The sequence below is a fragment of the Marmota flaviventris genome, chromosome 13, assembly GCF_047511675.1.
Source record: "Marmota flaviventris isolate mMarFla1 chromosome 13, mMarFla1.hap1, whole genome shotgun sequence".
Classification (NCBI taxonomy): domain Eukaryota; kingdom Metazoa; phylum Chordata; class Mammalia; order Rodentia; family Sciuridae; genus Marmota; species Marmota flaviventris.
Window position 1 is genome coordinate 73,559,984 of NC_092510.1, and position 21,921 is coordinate 73,581,904.

Here is a 21,921-nt window from a genome sequence, read left to right on the forward strand (position 1 = left end):
ATCTCAGCCTTTTCATCTTGTGATCCTGAAGGCAGGGGAACTCTCTGACTTAGTTATATATTACAGGTAAGTGGAGTGTTTAAATGGACTTAGCTGGTACACTGTCATTTATAATATTATAGGACAATATGACATAAATCTGAACCCTCAAATACTTCTGTTAACAAAGAAGTATATTCCAGCCATTTTCATGATCTCTTAGCACTTTATTCTTTGTAGCTGGGCTGAGAAGGGCCACAGCAATGAAGTAAGGGCAGTTACTATGAAATAGGAAGAGGTTCCAGGGCTGGACCAGGGGAGTTTTAATTCTGAGTTACCAGTCCCTGCAGATACCACAGTGGGAGGGAGCCTTTAGATAGAGTTCAGGAAACAAAGTCAGGTGATCAAGAGCCAAAAGTCCAACTGAAAGAAGAGAGGCAGTTGTTGTGCAAAGAAGAAGTGAGAGAGGAGCCAGAGAAGGAAAATTGGGTTGGCAAAAAGGTAAGAGTTGGAAATGGGATAGCTGGAGGCAGGATGGGTAGAAAACTGTTAGAGGGGCTCATTTGCATAAGCTGATTTGGCTACCCCTTCACCTCTTTAGTCCTAGAACCAGGAGTAAAGTGGAGCAGGACTAGTGGTATGACAGGATGGAGGGGTGGGAGCCTGCTCATTTGGACTTTCTGCCTGCTCTTGCTTGATCCCACATTCAGAATAGATCTGAAGTCAATGTTTTAAACAAAAGCACAGTTTCAAAGCTTTAGGTGGGAGTATGGTGGGTTGGAAAGGAAGGAGAGGATTTGGGCAGAGGGAGAATATCTTAGGGAAGAGTATTATTGCAAAATATATTAATTTCCATTTGCTGCTTAACAAGTTACCACAAACTTGGTGACTGAATACAAATTTGTTATCATTATCTTAGAATTCTGGAGATCAGAAGTGTGAAATGAGTCCTGCAAGGCTGACATCAGGGTCAAGGAGGGCTGTGTTCCTTTTGGAAGCTCCGGAGAAGAGTTTGTTTCTCTGCCTTTCTCCACCTTCTTGGGGCTGACTGCACTCTTTGGCTCATGGCTTCTTCCTTTCTACATCTCCTCTCTCTGATCTCTTGCCTCCCTCAGGTAAGGAGCCTTGTGTTTACATCGAGCTCACCTGAATAACCCAGGCTTGTCTTTCTAGCTCTGGATTCCATTTTTTTGGGTGGGGGAGGGGGATTACTGGGGATTGAACTCAGGGGCACTTGACCACTGAGCCACATCCCCATCCCTATTTTGTATTTTTTATTTAGAGACAGGGTCTCACTGAGTTGCTTAGTGCCTCACTAAATTGCTGAGGCTGGCTTTGAACTCCTCCTGCCTCAGCCTCCCGAGCTGCTTGGGTTACAGGCATGCACCACTGCACCCAGCTAGCTCTGGATTCTTAATTCATGGCATCTGTAGTTCCTTTTCCCATATAAGGCAACATATTCACAGGTTCTGGGGATTAGGCTGTGGATGGCTTAAGGGACCATTATTCAGGCTACCAGAGGAGGTCAGTACTGTGTCTGTTTTAGTTATCAGTCCTCCATCAGAATTTTATGGACTTGTATCTGAATCCCAAGGAGAGGGTCTTGCAAGAGGGGGCTTAAATTCAGAAGCCTCTAAGAGTCAGGGAGGTCATGGCAACAAAGAAGCAGAGTGTCAAACAACAGGAAGAGGTGGAGACTACATCTGAACTGGAGATTTCCTGCCAGTCTACACGGGGATAAGCCATGACCTCAACTTCAGCCAACTCAGTTATGAGGTGAGAATATAGGCAATGCTACCAGATTTTTGTCTTTCAGGAGAAGCCTGGAAATGAGGACTTAAGCCAGTACCATGCTGGTAAATGTTTAATAAGAAAAAGTATGTATGTATGCATTTATGTATACTCATGTATGGAACATTATAAATTTTACTGATATAAAGAATACATAATAGCATAAAATTTGTAAATACTCCTTAAATTTAAAATGTTCTGCCTGAGTTTCTTCCTAAATTCACTATCAGTTTTTATAATTCTATCACCAAAAATAGGGTCTTATCACCAGATAGGAATAAAAGCTTGATTATGAATGTAGTTCTGACATATTCTTTGTTGTTTCACTTTCACTAGGAAAATATCAACCAACATTCAAATGATAAGTATAGTCATTCTTTTCAAAAGAATGACTTCTTTTCTTTTGAACTGAATAATAGTTTCCAAATTGTGGAAGAATATTAATATCAGATTTCATATAAAATATGTGATGTGCTGAAGAAGTACTTGCAAGAGACAAATGTGATATGCAATTGCATTCTATGATATGGTTGTTCCACCCTAGAACTACAATAGATACAAATAACCTCAAGATCATAGTAAATTGCAATAATTAGCAAGTGATGCATTTTGAATATTACCTTAAATTTTTTTAACAGTTGTATTGAGATATAATTTATGTGCCAGAAAACTCACCCTCCACACATTTTAGCTGTTCAATTCAATGAATTTTAGTATATTTACTGAGTTGTTTAGTCATCACCACCATCTAATTATGGCCTTTGTTTTTAATAGAATGTATTTAGGTGCATGTTTATATAATTTGTTTTAATAAAAGCTATATTTAACAGCAACTCACAAAATTCTTGGAAGTTTGAACATTTGGTTCTTGCAAGTAGTTCGTTAGCACATCACGAAATTTATAGGCAATCTAATTTCAAGATGTTGGCTCAACATTAAAAACAAAACAATACAACACCCCAAACATGGCTGGTCTAAGAAATACCTTCAACATATGTCTGGCTGATGGCTCATCATTTTGTGGTCTCTAACAGAGGCAGTGAGCAGTGAGAGTAGCTGTAGTGCAAGAAACCTCTCTGGGAGTTTGGACCCTGAGATAACTTTGCTTCTGAGGCCTCCTGCCTGAGTGTGGCACCAGGAAGTATATGGGATTCTCCCTCTTCAATGCACAGAATTGGGGGCAGCAGGGGATCTGCTGGGCCAGGCCTCTGTGGAAGAGGATGGGAGAAGCAGAGGCTGTGGCAGAGGGTCTTCATGCAGCTTCTCACTGGAGACCCTGGAGGAGGCAGAGCAGGAGAGGAGGAAAGCTAGAAGCCTCTGTGAGATCTTGCAATAGGGAATCTCGAAATAGCTGGAGAGACTTGTAGGGATGATTCTAGAGGCCCTGAAATCCTCAGTGAGGGTGTTAAAAGTCTCATCAAATCTGGAAGTGACCATATATAGGGTGACCATGTGTTTTACATCCCAGACTGGGATGCTTTTGAGTGTAAGAGAGTGTCATTAACAAAACATCCAGGTTATCAGGTGTAAATTGGGATTGTTCTGAACAAATCAGATTTGTGCTCATTCTGCTTATAAGTATTCAGTGCTCCTTCAAGAGGACAGGCTGTATCCTACGAGGAACATTGTATATCAGAATTCTGTGCCAGGAATTTAGTGTAGTTCTTTCTCTGTGGCTCACATGTGGCTGGCTTGTTTCCTCTACCTCGAAGCCCATCCCATATAATATTGAAGGTCACAGAGGTACCAGGAGCATGTGGTAGTAAAGCCTTGCACAGGGCCTGGCACAGAAGTTGTTGTATTTATTGACTGTCTGCTCAAAAGGACACATGTGTCCTGACCTTTGTCTGTTAGCCTTTCTAAGGTATTCTGCAAATTTCTAGCGCAAAGCAGCTAGAAGCTTCCGTGTGTGTGTGTGGGTGTACGCGTGCGCGCGTACGCGCGCGTGTGCTACCTGTATGCATAGATTCCAGGGAGGATGGAGTCCCTCTCCAGGCTGTGGCCATACCTGTTGTTCCCTCCCTCCTGTGACTCCTGAGAGGGGGGATGCAATTGCACCCCCACATGACCAGGCTTCCAATGTTAGGAATTACTTTGCTGCTTTGCTCCTGGAGACTCTGAGCTCAGACCTGTTTTTGTGGCCCATGTGCTGGGTAGAAGGGCTGCCTGGGGGAGAAGGGCTGCCTGAGAGAGAGGGGAAGTGTGGAAGCAAAGGGCCATAAAGTAGCGCCCTTCAGTCACAGTCTAACTGTCCACATGATGCTGGGAAGCCTGCGGCACAGGCGCCATATTTTCTGAGTCTATTCTGTCAGTTAATATGACACAGATGTTGCTGAATATTTTATGATGAGCTTGCCCCAGGAGTCCCTAAATGTTTTATAATTTCTGGGTAAAGAAAGCAAGCATGTGTGCTCTTAGCAGAAAGCTCAAAGTCATTTTGATGCAGAAGATAGGAGACATTCCTTCTTCTCACCATCATACTTTTGAAAGAAGATAATAGCCATAAAGGTTAACGCTTAAGTTCAATGAGAATCATGTGAGCACCAGAACATAGTAAGATCTGACTGCAGGGGTGGAGGCTAATTTCAGGGCCACTATAATGATTTCATGACTTCAATTTGGACGTTATCAATCCTGAAAATTAGGGTTGATGTTTCTGGATTATTATGGATTGAAACCTTTTTGGATTGATCCTCTTAGGAAGCCGGAGTGTTTTCTTTGTGATGTCAGGGGTTGGGGGGGGGCTGCCTAGCTCTTTGTTTATAAGGGACAGATTCATCTCAAGATTAGGCTTGGTCAGTACAAGAAGTCAATCTTCCTGTGCTGTTCTTAACCCACATCCACATTTTCTTACAGCAGAGGGCGCTCTACAGACAGCAATGTTATAGCTCACCCATAGTTACCGATAAAGTGATCGGAGGGGTTGTGCATGGACCTTTGAATTACCTCTTCACACACCTCAGTGAGCTCAGAGTGGAAGCTAGCCCTCGGTCTGGGTGGGAGACAAGATATAATTAGGGAGCCCCGTGGCTTGCAGTTCTAGAACGTGGCGCAGTGCTCCCCAGTGCGATGCTACCATGTATACTGTTCCTTCCTCTTTCTGTTTTGCCTTTGTGTCTTTGTTTTCAAAGTACACCTTAAGCTGAGATGTCTAAGTAGAGAGAAAGAAGGGGACATTAGCTGTTGCTATCCCTGTGTCAAAACATCATAGATTTTTTTTTTTTCTTGAAAGACTGGGAAAGATTCTTTGAGGTTCTTTAATTTCAAACCCAAATGCTTTTAGGACTAGGTTGGTATCATGAATGTGTGAGGAGGACCAGACCACATAGAGAGCACATGCCCCATCTACGCGTGGTTAAAGCCAGCTTTTGGAGAAATACTGAACATTCATCTGTGGCTTTCAATTTGCTACTTTTGCAATCTCCTTGGTTTACAGGTGAAGAAACAGAGAGGGAGCTAGGAAAGTATACAGCAGGGCAGGGACCCAGGTCCAATCTTCATAGCACACTGCAGAACTTTGGCACATTTTCCTTTTAAGTTCTGTTGCACTGATTTCAGATGATAATGATGATTAACATTTATACATTTTCAATTAGCAAAAAAAAAAAAAGCATTTTATAATCTACAGATCAGGGAGGGGCTAGAGAAAGATGTATCTCACTTCCTGTGTTAGACTCCTGTCTGCAGTGACAAGAGAATCTTGTTAGTCTTCCTGAAGTGCTCCTGCCATGGCACACGTCTTGGCTCCAGTGACGTTCTAGTCTGAGACCAAGCGGGGGTGGGGGGGGGGTGTCACGTGACTCCCTGCCCATCTTCCCTCTCAGTTCCCACTCAGTATTCAGCAAAGGCTCTGGTGTCTGATTTATGGAGTTCCCTCTCTCGCTGCTGGGTTGATTTTACTCCTTGAGGATTTCTAAAACTATAAACATCTTCCCCAGCTCTCTTTCTTTAGAGGAAAGGGGTTTATTCACCCAGATAAAAGCAGACACAGCAACGTCAAAGGTATCCTTCTATGTGGCAGACATGGAGGCCGAACCCTTCATCTCTGACTGTGCTGGCTGGGTGCTAAAGACATCCTTGTTGGGAGAGAGAGAAGGCTTTGTTCTGATACATGGCCTCCCCAGGCCCATTGACTTACTTCAAGGACCATGGACCAGCCTAAAGGATGGAAGACACATGAATTTGCTTTTGGTTTTTCCCAAAGGGAGCTGCTCCTAACTCTGAGTTTCTGTGCACCTCAAGAGACAATAAAAAAAAAAAAAAAAAAAAAAAAATAGCTGTTTGTTTCCTGGCCAAGACACTGACTGTTGTGGATAAAGAATTACACACATCATGCCATCAATAGGAGTGCGGGAAAGGTAGCAGAAATATTAAGGGGAGAGGAGAGTGTGGTGTGTTGGGTAATGTCATCTCTGAAAATGGTACTGGTTTGGAGAGGAGAGGCTGATAGCAAGGATGTCCATTATCACCAAGACAACTCCCCTTAGCCCTACAATAAAAGCATCTCACAGTAGAAGGGAGATTTCCCCCTTAGCTCCTGGACACTTAGCGCCCCTCTGTCTTGTCATTATGCTATGGTGATTGACTGAGGCTTATGAGATGCAGGCAGCTTCCCTGCAGGATGCTAAGGGGCCAGGGTGTCTGCATGCTGTGGTCAGGGACAGAGAAACTCCTGTGAAAGCAGGCTAGTCTCTCTGTAAGGCAACCTGCTTAACTGAAATTTTTCACTGTGAGAGACTGATTTGAAGAAATAGATATTTACAATGAAGGAAAAAATGTAAATTAAAAAGAAAAGTAAAATCATAAGAATGGAGGAATGGTAAATTTTTTTTTCACTATAAAAAGAGAAAGGATAAACTGTAGGTTTATTTTAAATAGTGATATTTCCCCATAATTTAAAAAAGTGTCTCCCTGTATATACAACTTTTAAAAACACATTTTATTTATATGTTATTTATACTCTTTTTAGCACTCATTTTAAATATGAAGCAGATTTTTAAGGTACCTAGAAACCTAAGTTGTCTTTAAAGATGAGAAATCTCATTTTTATAAAGACCTACCTTCCATTCTGTTCTGATTTCCTGGTTATCATCATTATCACTAAACTGTGATTTGTTATACGTCATGGTCACAAATTTGACTTGTGTCCACAATTTATTGAATTTGCATTTGGACACTACAGTTTTGTATTCCTGTGTCCTTATGTTTCTAACACTATGACATTGACCAAGGGGGGCAGGAGTTACCTTCCTCAGTCCAGTTCTTAGAAAAGCCTCTATATTCAAAAGGAGTTAACGAGAACGTGGCATTACATTTCTGCTTCAAAACAGTTTCAATAAGAAATGAATCCATTAAACAATCTGCAAGGAAAGCCATCTCTCTTAAGGGTTTCTATGTTCATGAAATTCCCAAAATGTGCAATTTTTCTTGGGTAGTTTAATTTCTGCTGCAGATGTCCATCCAATTTGCTTTTGATTTATCATAGACTTTAATTTATAGTGCTGGTACAGATTTGCAAAGAGATAATATTTTTTTCCTCACTTTATTCCGATTTCAATGAATAATTGGTCTTACCCATTATTATTAAATTTATCTTTGGATGGTAATGATTTTGAGCAATGACTAGTTTCACAAAGTTCTTTTCCAGCTGTCACCTGGATACTTTTTGTGCCAATGTTACTTTACATTTATCTTAATAAAAAAATTAGTCTTAAGATGTTGAGCCCCCCCGGCCCCCACTGCACTAAATTGCAAAATACAACTTATGAGTCCCTGAGAAACTTGTTGACCTTTATAAGAGTCAGAGTATACAGTGGAAATATACTCCCCTGCTTACTTCAGGAGAAGGTAGTAGAGTCCAATGGTTGAGAGATGATCACTAGGTCAGACATACAGTGTTCACGTCTTAGCTCGGCTAAGTCCCATAATATTTCTGAGCCTCAGAAACTGTGGGTATATTAATAATAAGGTCATTGGGAAGATGAAATCCAACCACATATTTTCTGTGCTTAGTATAATGCTGGGCATATTGTGATTTCTAAAATCAATTGTGGCATATTTATGTATCTATAGATACATATTTGTAGAGGCCAAGTACAATATACATAAAAATGGCTTATAAGAGGTAAAGAGCTATTTAGATATGTTGGCATTATTATTTGAGCATTCGTGTATTTTTTTTGGGGGGGTAGCGGGGCTGGACTTTGCACTGTAAACCTCCTGGGGACCTGAATGAAGCAACCACTGAGTCTCAGGTGCCCATAGGAAGGTTAACCCTATACATCTCCTTTCTCTGGTCCCAAAGAGCACCTGCCATCTACTGAGCTGCTAATGTATTCTAGGTCCTGCTCCATGGTACTATATTCCAGTGCTTTGCCTAATGTGTTCCCTCACAACAATTCTCCAAGTTGTATTTGGCAATTTACTGATGAAGAAAGTGAGCTTGGCAAACGTAATTAACCTTTTTTTTTTAAGGCAGTATAGCTGATACATTAGGGATTTAAAGCCAGAAGCCAGGTTTGATCTGGTGTAAGAGTATGTGGGAATTTCACTATGCAATGCTTCCTAGTGGGAGTCGACGTCAGTTCTGACCCAGACAGACTCATACCTTGGCCTGTGGCTACCATTCCCATGTTGTGTCCTTAGGTAAGTTGGCTGGAGTTTAGGCTTCTTCATATGGCAGTAACATCACCTCCCCACAGAGATGTTGTATTAATCAATAAAGCACATAATGTGTGATAATGAGTATATATTTTGTGTCCTCTGCTGGTACTTTCGTCTCCCAAGGGGGAGCTGGAGACCTGCTCCTTCTTCAGGCCAGCAGGGGGCAGTAGAGACCACAAAGGATACCACCAGAGAGAATCTCCTTATTCACCTCCCTGATGGGTCCGTCCTTCATAATTGCTAGGAATTGGAATCAGATTGGGTTCTTGGTGGTCTCTCTTTCTGGCATTTAGAAGAAAAAGAACTAAATACCTGATGTTACGTATTATAGGCAAAAGCATCACAAAAATAGTGATCGTTAGTGTTTGCCTAAGATTCTGAATAGGTGGTTTTATGTTAGGAGGGAAGCCATTCACAGTTGGCCCATGTTAGTGGTTTCATTAACTTCATAAAGACATTAATATCATTGAGAAAACAGAAGGAGAATACCTCCAGCTCCTCCATTAGACCAATTAGCAGAGCACTGCTGCACAAAGGAGATCGGTGCACGCCTTTCTATGCTCCTGCTAGCAGCCACTGTCACCCCATTAGATGCCACTCACTGTAGTCATTAAAGTGGCCTCATTTGTGATATGAAGCCATCACTTCCAAAATAGGTTGCTTTCAAGAAATGAATATTGGTAAGTGATAATGATGACAAATTAACACAAGACGATAAAGTAACTGCAAATGCAGATTGGACCAAACATTGAGAGAGGGTGTGGGGGTAGTCTATCCCCATAGCTTTGTTTGCTTTCTTGATTTCCTGCAACAAGCCTATGAAATCCTTGTTATTCTGATTTTTGCTCTGGGTTCTCTGGCTCTGTTCCCACTTGCTGTCATGAGTTCCTGCAAAGTCCTGTCTGTTTTTCCTTTGGCCCCCTACCTTCTGCTCTCCTGTCCCCTTATGTCAGGGTCAGTTACTCCCACTGGCTGTGATCCCCTCTGCTCTGTCATGTGTCTACTGCTTCTGCTGTTTATTTCTTTGGGTGCTCTCCAGCTCTGGAGATACTACACTTCTGTTGTGTTTAATTTTCATGTGTGTGTGCCTGTTTGTTTTTTTTCCAACCTGGATCTCTGGGCTTGTGGTCTGGTTTTTGAACTGTCTACCAAGTTTTAAACTAATACTTTTTTTTTTTTGGTGCTGGGAATGGAACTCAAGACTTTGTGCATATTAAGCATGCACCCTACCACTGAGCCTCACACCTAAGCCCAGTACTTTTGTTTGATTCTGTGTTAGTTTATAGAAGCTGCCATAGCACAGTACAACCAACCAGGTTGGCTTAGACAGCAGAAATTTATTTTCTGGAGGCCAGAAGTCTGAAATCAAGGTGTCCTCAGGGGCATGGTTGGTTCCTTCCATGACTGTTGTGGAAGAATATATTCCAGGGCTCTCCCTTCACTTCTAGTTGCCCTAGGAATTCCTTGGCATGTAGCCAGCATTCTCCCTGTGTCCTCACATTGTCTGCCCTCTTTAAACTTCCATGTCCAAAATGTTCCCTTTCATAATGACATCAGTCAAATTGGATTTGGGTCCTTCCCTAATGACCCTCACCTTAACTTGATCATCTGCAAAGATGCTATTTTCAAATATGGTCACACTTACAAGTTCTGGGGTTAGGACTTCAACATATTTTGGAGCACACAATTTAACATAACAGATGTCTTACCTGGTGACATCTCAAGGGTACAAAGCTTTCCATAGCACCTTCTATTTTTCAAGAGGGAATTCACACAGTATCCAATAGTTGCTAGCTCATGTTCCTCTCTCACCTCATCAAAAAGAGCTCAGAGCTCAGACTAACGTCTTATGTTTTCTCCTTAAAGTGAATGGCTACGTATTTGTTCTGAAAAGTGAAAAAAACCATCAGCATTGGTACTCATTTGAAATCAATAATGTCTTAAGCCATCCAGAGCTTTTGTCCCTATAACCTATTTGCTGGAAGAAAATGCATTATTAACTGTGATGGGGCAGCATCCTCCTGATCATATGTTGCAACATTTTGTTTGTTACCTTTGAAAGGACTGGAGACCCCCTGAATAATCCCATGGAGGTTGGATAATCTTAGAATGTGTCTTAGCACCAGGGAGTCAATCAGAATAAGGTTGTTTGGCACAATCCACAGGGACCACCTCTAGATAGTCAAAGCAGCAGAATGAACCGAGCAGGAGATATAAAACCAGTGGAGGATTGAGCCAGTTTCCATGTTAAATTGAATCATGGTTTAATCTTGGCTGACGAGGTGTTGTTGGAGTGGCCTGCGTCATTTTTTCATTTTGTTCAATTTATGAACCATCTGTGTGTCCTTCCAGCTGTTGTGAATATCCTGTGGCCTTTCACTCCTTGGAATGAGAGTTCCCCCCCCCCCAAAAAAAAAAAAAGCCACAGCAGAGGCAGTAGCCTCTTCCTGTGTGGTGCAGATGCATGCAAAGTTTCAGTTCTTTATTGAAAGTGGTGCCTTTGTGTTAGTGGCTCTCAGTCCTGGAGACACTGTTGCAGATTCTGTTGCAGTTGGTTTAGGGTGAGCCTGGGCACCAGAGCTGCTCTGGGCAGTGTGGACATTTTAACTATATGAATTCTTCCAATTCATGAACATGGGAAATCTTTCCTCAAAAGACTAAAAATGGAATTGCTGCAGGTCCAGCTGTCTTACGCATGGTTGTATATCCAAAGGAAATGAAGTCAGCATCAAAAGGGGTATTGCATGCCCCTGTTCATTAGCACTGTTCACAATAGCCAAGGCAGGAATCAGCCTAGATGCCTGTCAGTACCTGAGCAGATAAAGGAAATATGGTGTAAATTACAAAGGTGTACTCTCCAGCCATAAAGAAGAATAAAATCCTGTCATTAGCAGCAAAATGGAGAGAACTGGAGGACAACATGTTCAGCAAAACAAGCCAGATGAGTATTGTATGTTCTCTCTCATGATGTAAAACAACGACAATAAAAAAGTCAACGTGGAAGTTGGAAAGTGATTCCTAGGACTGGGGAAGGGACTGCAAGGGTGCAGGAGGAGGGAGGGCAAGGGTGGAAGAAGGGTTGGTAGACGTGATCAATGCAGGATCTATGCATGTGTGGGAATAGGATCGTGAATCCATTCATTTGTAAATTGATATGTATTAATTAAAAGGCTTTGTCATTCCAATGTGTACTCATGTTGAGAACCACTGTCTTCTACTTTTTGGCTTGTTTGATTTGAAAGAAAGAAAGAAAAAAAGCCTTATTAGGGGACTCTTGGGAGTGTAAGGTCTGTCCAAATCCCAAGAGGCCGCACAGTCCCCTCTACAACCCCCATCCTCAGCTGGGCACTTTCAGGAGCAGAAATCCCACCCCAGCATTGCAGCCTGGTGTGGGCACAGGGAAAACACGTGCTGCTGACTGCCCACACTTTGAGTCTGTCAGGTACCTGACTCTCTGGACACTGGGTTATCAGTTCCTGGTGAGATTGCCTTCTGCTTTAAAAAAAAAAAAAATTTTTTAAAATTTGTTAGTTGTATATGACAATAGAATGCATTTTGGCACATTGTACACAAATGGAACACAATTTCTCATTCCTCTGGATGTACATGATGCAGATCACACTAGTCGTGCAATCATACATGGATCTGGGGAAATAATGTCCATCTCATTCTACTGTCCTTCCCACCACTCCCCTCCCTTCACTCCCATCTGCCCAATCTCAAGTTCCTCCATTCTTCCCTAGTCCACCCCACTATTATGGATTAGCATCCACTTATCAGAGAAAACAGTCAGCCTTTGTTTTTTTCGGGATTGGCTTATTTTGCTTAGCAAGATACTCTCCAGATCCATTCATTTACAGGCAAAAATCATAACATCATTTTTATGGCTGAGTAATACTCCACTGTGTATATATACTACATTTTCTTTATTCATTCATCTGTTGAAGGACACCTACACTGGTTCCATAGCTTAGCTATTGTGAATTGGGCCACTATAAACATTGATGTGGCTGTGTCTCTGTAGCATTCTGATTTTAAGTCCTTTGGGTATAAACCGAGGAGTGGATAACTGGGTCAAACAGTGGTTCCATTTCAGGTTTTCTGAGGAATCTCCATACTGTTTTCCAGAGTGGTTGTTATCAATTTGGAGTCCCACCAGCAATGTATGAGTGTGCCTTTTCCCCACATCCTCACCAACACTTATTGTTGCTTATATTCTTGATAATTGCCATCTGACTGGAGTGAGATGAAATGTTAGAGAAGTTTTGACTTGAATTGCTCTACTTAAATTGCCTTCTACTTCCTGTCCTGTTGGCTGGGCTCTTGCCTTTGGATTGATGGCATTAAGCCCTTTCCTTACCTGGAAAGCAGAACAGGAGCTCCTTTCCCTGAGGTGTTGTGAAATGAGGATGACTTTGAGCACAACTGATATACCATGGGGTCAGTGGTGGCTGTCTGGGTAAAACATCCTTATTTGTAGCATTTGTTGATTTTTGTGGCGTAAATGCTTCCTCTGCGGCTGATTTGAGGCTATCAGCACAATGACTGTGAACTTGGAGTTGGTAAGAGAAGAGCAACATTGGCTCTTCTGAGTCATCAGGAAAATGAAAGACTTCACAGAACTTAACTTTCTTACTCCTCTCCACATTTGCCAGTTCTTTGTTGTGAATTGGGTTGTAAATGATGAAGTTAGGTGTGGTGGCACACACCTGTCATCCAGTGACTTGGGAGGCTGAGGCAGGAGGATCACAAGTAAGAGAGGCTAGCTCCAGCAATTTAGCTCAACACCTTAGTGAGACCCTGTCTCAAAATAAAAAAATAAAAAGGGATGAGGATGTGGCTCAGTGGTTAAGCATCCCTGGGTTCAATGCCCAGTAAACCCCTCAATTAAGATAATTAGACAACTCTTATTTTTACATTGGGTAATGTATAATCCCTTCATAATAATTTGACATTTGCATTCAATTTTATGTCTATTAATTTATTAATATTATTAATTTTTATGTATTTCACTAATCACCACATCCTTGGTTTCATCTTTTGTATATATTTTAGATTTTTTAAAATGAAGAGTACAGAGTCTTCAGATGAATGAAATTTCTTTTTTTTCTTTTTTTTTGCTGTTGAAGATTAGAAAAAAAAAAAACAAACCTATTTGCATAGGTACAATTCCAGGTCACTTCTTTCCCCCTCAAAATTCAGTTGATAAAGATTGAGACCACCTGATACTTGTTCCTTTTCTGATCACCATTTTTTTCCCCCTGATTAGATTGCTGCATTTCCCCCCCACTCATATTGAAATTCAAAATTGTATTTGGGTTACAACTGAATAATTTTGCCTAGTACTCCTTTAGACTTTGACATTTGCAAAATGAATTCTTCATCTTAATATATTTTCTTCTAATTTTAAGTTATTTCTTCTTTGGTTTGCTTATGACATGACTTCTACAGATATAAAAACTGTCCTGTATTTCTCCAGACATCTTTTCCTTCTTTCATCAAATTAGCCTGTTAGCCAAGCGTGGTGGCTCATACCTGTAATTCCAGCAGCGTGGGAGGCTGAGATAGGAGGATCGCAAGTTCAAAGCCAGCTTCAGTAACTTAGTGAACCCTCTCTTGAAACAAAAAGTAAAATAAAATAAAGGTCTGGGAATGTTGTCAGTTGTGAGTGCCCCTGAATTCAATCCCTAGTACTGAAAAAAAGAAAAAAAAAAGCCTTTTAATCAATATTTTCTGCATTTCAGTGAGGATACTTTGAGCTTGACTTCTGTACTCTGCTTACCTATTAGGAAGGAGCCAGGTATTCACTACATCCATTGTAGTGTTTTTAAAATTTGCTCTTTTTAGTTAGACATGACAGTAGAGTATATTTTGACATATTTATACAGAGTACATCTTATTCTAATTAAGAACCAAGTCTTGTGGTTGTTATATGATGTAGCGATTCACTGGTATATTCACATACGTATATAAGAAAGTTATGACAGATTCATTCCATTGTCTTTCCTATTCCTTTTCCTCCTCCCTTCTCTTTATTCCCCTTTGTCTAATTTACTGAAGTTCTATTCTTCCCCCACCCTTGCTGTGTGTTAACATCCACAAATCATAGAGAATATTCAACCTTTGGTTTTTTGGGGTTGGCTTATTTTGATTAGCATGATATTCTCCAGATCCATCCATTTACTGGCAAAAGTCATAAATTCATTCCTTTTTATGGCTGTGTAATATTCCATTGTGTATATATACTACATTTTCTTTATCCATTCATCTGTTGAAGAACACCTAGGTTGGTTCCATAGCTTTGCTATTGTGAATTGAACATTGATGTGGCTGCCTCACTGTAGTATGCTGATTTTAAGTCCTTTGGGTATGTATTAAGGAGTGGGATAACTGGTGATTTCATTTCAGGTTTTCTGAGAAATCTCCATAATGCTTTCCAGAGCGGTTGAACCAACTTGTAGTTCCACCAACAATGTATGACACAAGGATCCACATTCTCACCAAAGTTTATTTTTACTTGTATTCTTGATTGTTGCCATCTGACTGGAGTGAGATGGAATCTCGGTGTAGTTTTAATTTGCATTTCTCTATCTGCTAGATATATTGAACATTTTTTCCCATATATTTGTTGACCATTTGTATTTATTCTTCTGTGAAGTGTATGTTCAGTTTCTTTGCTCATTTATTTATTTATTTATTTTTTTGGTGTTAAGTTTTTTGAGTTATCTGTATATCCTGGAGATTAATGCTCTATCTGAGGTGCAGGTGGCAAAGATTTTCTCCCATTTTTTAGGCTCTCTGTTCACATTCTTGGCTGTTTCCTTTTCTGTGAAGAAACTTTTAAATTTGATACCATCTCACTTTTTTTTTTTTTTTAATTTTTTATTGTTGGCTGTTCAAAACATTACATAGTTCTTGATATATCATATTTCACAATTTGATTCAAGTGGGTTATGAGCTCCCATTTTTACCCCATATACAGATTGCAGAATCACATCAGTTACACATCCATTGATTTACATATTGCCATACTAGTGTCTGTTGTATTCTGCTGCCTTTCCTATCCTCTACTATCACCCCTCCCCTCCCCTCCCCTCCCCTCTTCTCTCTCTGCCCCCTCTACTGACATTCGTTTGTCCCCCTTGTATTATTTTTCCCCTTCCCCTCACTTCCTCTTGTATGTACTTTTGTATAACTCTGAGGGTCTCCTTCCGTTTCCATGCATTTTCCCTTCTCTCTCCCTTTCCCTCCCACCTCTCATCCCTGTTTAATGTTAATCTTCTTCTCATGCTCTTCGACCCTACTCTGTTCTTAGTTACTCTCCTTATATCAAAGAAGACATTTGGCATTTGTTTTTTAGGGATTGGCTAGCTTCACTTAGCATAATCTGCTCTAATGCCATCCATTTCCCTGCAAATTCTATGATTTTGTCATTTTTTAATGCAGAGTAATACTCCATTGTGTATAAATGCCACATTTTTTTTATCCATTCATCCATTGAAGGGCATCTAGGTTGGTTCCACAGTCTAGCTATTGTGAATTGTGCTGCTATGAACATCGATGTAGCAGTGTCCCTGTAGCATGCTCTTTTTAGGTCTTTAGGGAATAGACCGAGAAGGGGAATAGCTGGGTCAAATGGTGGCTCCATTCCCAGCTTTCCAAGAAATCTCCATACTGCTTTCCAAATTGGCTGCACCAATTTGCAGTCCCACCAGCAATGTACAAGTGTACCCTTTTCCCCACATCCTCGCCAGCACTTGTTGTTGTTTGACTTCATAATGGCTGCCAATCTAACTGGAGTGAGATGGTATCTTAGGGTGGTTTTGATTTGCATTTCTCTGACTGCTAGAGATGGTGAGCATTTTTTCATGTACTTGTTGATTGATTGTATGTCCTCCTCTGAGAAGTGTCTGTTCAGGTCCTTGGCCCATTTGTTGATTGGGTTGTTTGTTCTCTTATTGTCTAATTTTTTGAGTTCTTTGTATACTCTGGATATTAGGGCTCTATCTGAAGTGTGAGGAGTAAAGATTTGTTCCCAGGATGTAGGCTCTCTATTTACCTCTCTTATTGTATCTTTTGCTGAGAAAAAACTTTTTAGTTTGACTAAGTCCCATTTGTTGATTCTAGTTATTAACTTTTGTGCTATGGGTGTCCTATTGAGGAATTTGGAGCCCGACCCCACAGTATGTAGATCGTAGCCAACTTTTTCTTCTATCAGACGGCGTGTCTCTGATTTGATATCAAGCTCCTTGATCCATTTTGAATTAACTTTTGTGCATGGCGAGAGAAAGGGATTCAGTTTCATTTTGTTGCATATGGATTTCCAGTTTTCCCAGCACCATTTGTTGAAGATGCTATCCTTCCTCCATTGCATGCTTTTAGCCCCTTTATCAAATATAAGATAGTTGTAGTTTTGTGGATTGGTTTCTGTGTCCTCTATTCTGTACCATTGGTCCACCCGCCTGTTTTGGTACCAGTACCATGCTGTTTTTGTTACTATTGCTCTGTAATATAGTTTGAAGTCTGGTATTGCTATACCGCCTGATTAACATTTCCTGCTTAGCATTGTTTTTGCTATTCTGGGTCTTTTATTTTCCATATGAATTTCATGATTGCTTTCTCTATTTCTACAAGAAATGCCGTTGGGATTTTGATTGGCATTGCATTAAACCTATAGAGAACTTTTGGTAATATCGCCATTTTGATGATGTTAGTTCTGCCTATCCATGAACAGGGTATATTTTTCCATCTTCTAAGATCTTCTTCTATTTCTCTCTTTAGGGTTCTGTAGTTTTCATTGTATAAGTCTTTCACCTCTTTTGTTAGGTTGATTCCCAAGTATTTTATTTTTTTTGAAGATATTGTGAATGGAGTGGTTGTCCTCATTTCCATTTCAGAGGATTTGTCGCTGATATACAGGAATGCCTTTGATTTATGCGTGTTGATTTTATATCCTGCCACTTTGCTGAATTCATTTATTAGCTCTAATAGTTTCTTTGTAGACCCTTTTGGGTCTGCTAGGTATAGAATCATGTCATCTGCAAATAGTGATAATTTAAGTTCTTCTTTTCCTATTTTGATGCCTTTAATTTCTTTCGTCTGTCTAATTGCTCTGGCCAGTGTTTCGAGAACTATGTTGAACAGAAGTGGTGAGAGAGGGCATCCCTGTCTTGTTCCAGATTTTAGAGGGAATGCCTTCGATTTTTCTCCATTCAGAATGATGCTAGCCTGAGGCTTAGCATAGATTGCTTTTACAATATTGAGGTATGTTCCTGTTATCCCTAGTTTTTCTAGAGTTTTGAACATAAAGGGATGCTGTACTTTGTCGAATGCTTTTTCCGCATCTATCGAGATGATCATATGGTTCTTATTTTTAAGTCTATTGATGTGGTGAATAACATTTATTGATTTCCGTATATTGAACCAGCCTTGCATCCCAGGGATGAATCCTACTTGATCATGGTGCACAATTTTTTTGATATGTTTTTGTATCCGAGTGGCCAGAATTTTATTGAGGATTTTTGCATCTAGGTTCATTAGAGATATTGGTCTGTAGTTTTCTTTCTTTGAAGTGTCTTTGTCTGGTTTAGGTATCAGGGTGATGTTGGCCTCGTAGAATGAATTTGGAAGTTCTCCCTCTTTTTCTATTTCCCGAAGTAGCTTGAAAAGTATTGGTATTAGTTCCTCTTTAAAGGTTTTGTAAAACTCTGCTGTATACCCATCCGGTCCTGGGCTTTTCTTAGTTGGTAGTCTTTTGATGGTTTCTTCTATTTCCTCAATTGATATTGGTCTGTTTAGGTTGTCTATATCCTCCTGACTCAATCTGGGCAGATCATATGACTTAAGAAATTTATCGATGCCTTCACTATCTTCTAATTTATTGGAGTATAAGGATTCAAAATAATTTTTGATTATCTTCTGTATTTCTGAAGTGTCTGTTGTGATATTGCCTCTTTCATCCCGTATGTTAGTGATTTGAGTTCTCTCTCTTCTTCTCTTCGCTAGCATGGCTAAGGGTCTGTCGATTTTGTTTATTTTTTCAAAGAACCAACTTTTAGTTTTGTCAATTTTTTCAATTGTTTCTTTTGTTTCGATTTCATTAATTTCAGCTCTGATTTTCATTATTTCTTGCCTTCTACTTCTTTTGCTGTTGTTTTGCTCTTCTTTTTCTAGGATTTTGAGATGAAGTATGAGATCATTTATTTGTTGGTTTTTTCTTTTTTTAAGGAATGAACTCCAAGCAATGAATTTTCCTCTTAGAACTGCTTTCAATGTGTCCCATAGATTCCGATATGTTGTGTCTGTGTTTTCATTAATCTCTAAGAATTTTTTAATTTCCTCCTTGATGTCTTCTATAACCCATTGATCATTCAGTAACCTATTGTTCATTCTCCAAGTGATGTATTCTTTTTCCTTCCTTCTTTTATCGTTGATTTTCAGTTCCATTCCATTATGATCAGATAGGATGCATGGTATTATCTCTACTCCTTTGTATTGTCTAAGAGTTTCCCTGTGACATAATATATGATCTATTTTTGAGAAGGATCCATGTGCTGCTGAGAAAAAAGTGTAACTGCTTGATGTTGGGTGGTATATTCTATATATGTCAATTAAGTCTAGGTTATTAATTGTGTTATTGAGTTCTATAGCTTCCTTATTCAACTTTTGTTTGGAAGATCTGTCCAGTGGTGATAGAGGTGTGTTGAAGTCTCCCATGATTATTGTATGGTGGTCTATTAGACTCTTGAACTTGAGAAGAGTTTGTTTGATGAACATAGCTGCACCATTGTTTGGGGCATATATATTTATGATTGTTATGTCTTGTTGGTGTATGGTTCCCTTGAGCAGTATGTAGTGTCCCTCTTTATCCCTTTTGATTAACTTTGGCTTAAAATCTATTTTATTTGATATGAGTATGGATACTCCTGCTTGTTTCCGAAGTCCATATGAGTGATATGATTTTTCCCAACCTTTCACCTTCAGCCTATGTATGTCTTTTCCTATCAAATGCGTCTCCTGTAGGCAGCATATTGTTGGGTCTTGTTTTGTGATCCATTCTACTAGCCTGTGTCTCTTGATTGGTGAGTTTAAGCCATTAACATTTAGGGTTATTATTGAGATATGGGTTGTTCTTCCAGCCATATTTGTTTATTTATGTTACTAAACATGGTTTGTTTTCCACTTTGATTATTTTCCCCCCTTTAGTGTCCTAACTCCCACTGTTGGTTTTCATTGTTATTTTCCATTTCCTCTTCCTGTAATGTTTTGCCAAGGATGTTTTGAAGAGATGGTTTTCTAGCTGCAAATTCTTTTAACTTTTGTTTATCGTGGAAGGTTTTAATTTCATCTTCCATCCTGAAGCTTAATTTCGCTGGAAACACAATTCTTGGTTGGAACCCATTTTCTTTCAGTGTTTGAAATATGTTATTCCAGGATCTTCTAGCTTTCAGAGTCTGTGTTGAAAGATCAGCTGTTATCCTGATTGGCTTACCCCTAAATGTGATCTGCTTCCTTTCTCTTGTAGCTTTTAAAATTCTCTCCTTATTCTGTATGTTGGGCATCTTCATTATAATGTGTCTAGGTGTGGGTCTCTTATGATTTTGCACACTCGGCGTCCTGTAGGCTTCTAGGATTTGGGGTTCTGTCTCATTCTTCAAGTCTGGGAAGTTTTCTCGAATTATTTCATTGAATAGATTGCTCATTCCTTTGGTTTGAAACTCTGTTCCTTCCTGTATCCCAATGACTCTTAAATTTGGTCTCTTGATGTTATCCCATATTTCTTGGATGTTCTGCTCATGGTTTCTTAACAGTCTTGCTGAGCTGTCTATGTTCTTTTCAAGTTGAAATACTTTATCTTCATTGTCTGATGTTCTGTCTTCTAAGTGTTCTACTCCGCTGGTAGTATTCTCAATTGAGTTTTTAAGTTGGCTTATTGCTTCCTGCATTTCTAGGATTTCTGTTTGTTTGTTTTTTATAACCTCTATTTCCCTGTATAGTTGATCTTTTGCTTCTTGAATTTGTTTATGTAATTCATTGTTGAAGTGATCTTTCATTGTCTGATTTTGCTGTCTGATGTCTTCCTTGAGACTCCAGATCATCTGAAGCATGTATATCCTGAATTCTTTATCTGACATTCCATCAGCTGCAGCTATTACCTCTTCTAACGTTGAGTTGACCTGCAAAGCTTGTGGTCCTTTCTTTCCTTGTCTCTTCATACTGTTCGCGTTCCTTTCTTCTTGGTGAAACTGTTGTGCTATTGAATTTTCCCCCTATATATTTATATTGGTCTTGTATAGTTGCAAAGTCTCCCTCGCAGGCGCGGGCGGCGGCTCTGCCCCTCCTCCAATTGGGGCAATGTGCCTACCACGCCGGCAGGCCGCTGGGCCTGCTCTGCCAGTCGGTAGCAGGTCCGCCGACCTTGCAGGCGCGGGCGGCGGCTCTGTCCCTCTGCGGGCCGCTAGGCTTGTTCTGTCGGTGGTCCCAGTTCTGCCTACTTTGCAGGCGCAGGCAGCGGCACTGCCCCTCTGCAGGCCTCTGGGGCTGTACTGCCAGTGGGTCGCAGGTCCGCCTACTTTGCAGGCGTGGGGGGGGGGGCGGCTCTACCCTTCCTCAGGCCACTGGGCCTGTTCTGTCTCTCGGTTGCAGGTCTGACCTGTTCTGATGGTGGTCTCAGTTCCGACTACCTTGCAGGCGTGGGGGGGAGTGGGCGGCTCTGCCTCTCAGCAGGCCGCTGCTCCTCTTCTGCCGGTGGGTCGCAGGCCCGCCTACCTTGCAGGAGTGATTGGAAGCTCTGTCCCGCCGCGGGCCACTGGGCCTTTTCTGTCGGTGGTCACAGTTCCCCTACCTGGCAGGCGCGGGGGGTGGGGGGCGGCTCTGCCCCTCAGCAGGCCGCTGGGCCTGCTCTGTGTTTGGTCCCAGTTCCCTCTATTATGCCGGCGCAGGGGGAGGGGGCGGCTCAGCCTCTCAGCAGGCGGCTGCTCCTCTTCTGCAGGTGGGTCGCAGGCCCGCCTACCTTGCAGGAGTGATTGGAAGCTCTGTCCCGCCGCGGGCCACTGGGCCTTTTCTGTCGGTGGTCTCCCTTCCCCTACCTGGCAGGCGAGGGGGGTGGGGGGCGGCTCTGCCCCTCAGCAGGCCGCTGGGCCTGCTCTGTGTTTGGTCCCAGTTCCCTCTACTATGCCGGCGCAGGGGGAGGGGGCGGCTCAGCCTCTCAGCAGGTGGCTGCTCCTCTTCTGCAGGTGGGTCGCAGGCCCGCCTACCTTGCAGGAGTGATTGGAAGCTCTGTCCCGCCGCAGGCCACTGGGCCTTTTCTGTCGGTGGTCTCCCTTCCCCTACCTGGCAGGCGAGGGGGGTGGGGGGCGGCTCTGCCCCTCAGCAGGCCGCTGGGCCTGCTCTGTGTTTGGTCCCAGTTCCCTCTACTATGCCGGCGCAGGGGGAGGGGGCGGCTCAGCCTCTCAGCAGGCGGCTGCTCCTCTTCTGCAGGTGGGTCGC

General features: G+C 41.4%; 1 long non-coding RNA gene across 2 annotated transcripts in view; it reads left to right on the forward strand.

Moving 5' to 3' along the window:
- The first annotated feature begins 392 nt into the window (after positions 1-392).
- LOC114089196 (uncharacterized) overlaps positions 393-21,921 on the forward strand; it is a 253,088-nt gene continuing 231,559 nt past the window's right edge. For both annotated transcript variants that reach the window (XR_011704050.1, XR_003582138.3), the window contains exons 1-2: positions 393-480; positions 899-1,094. This is a non-coding gene — a long non-coding RNA (uncharacterized lncRNA). The remainder of the gene's footprint in view (positions 481-898; positions 1,095-21,921) is intronic.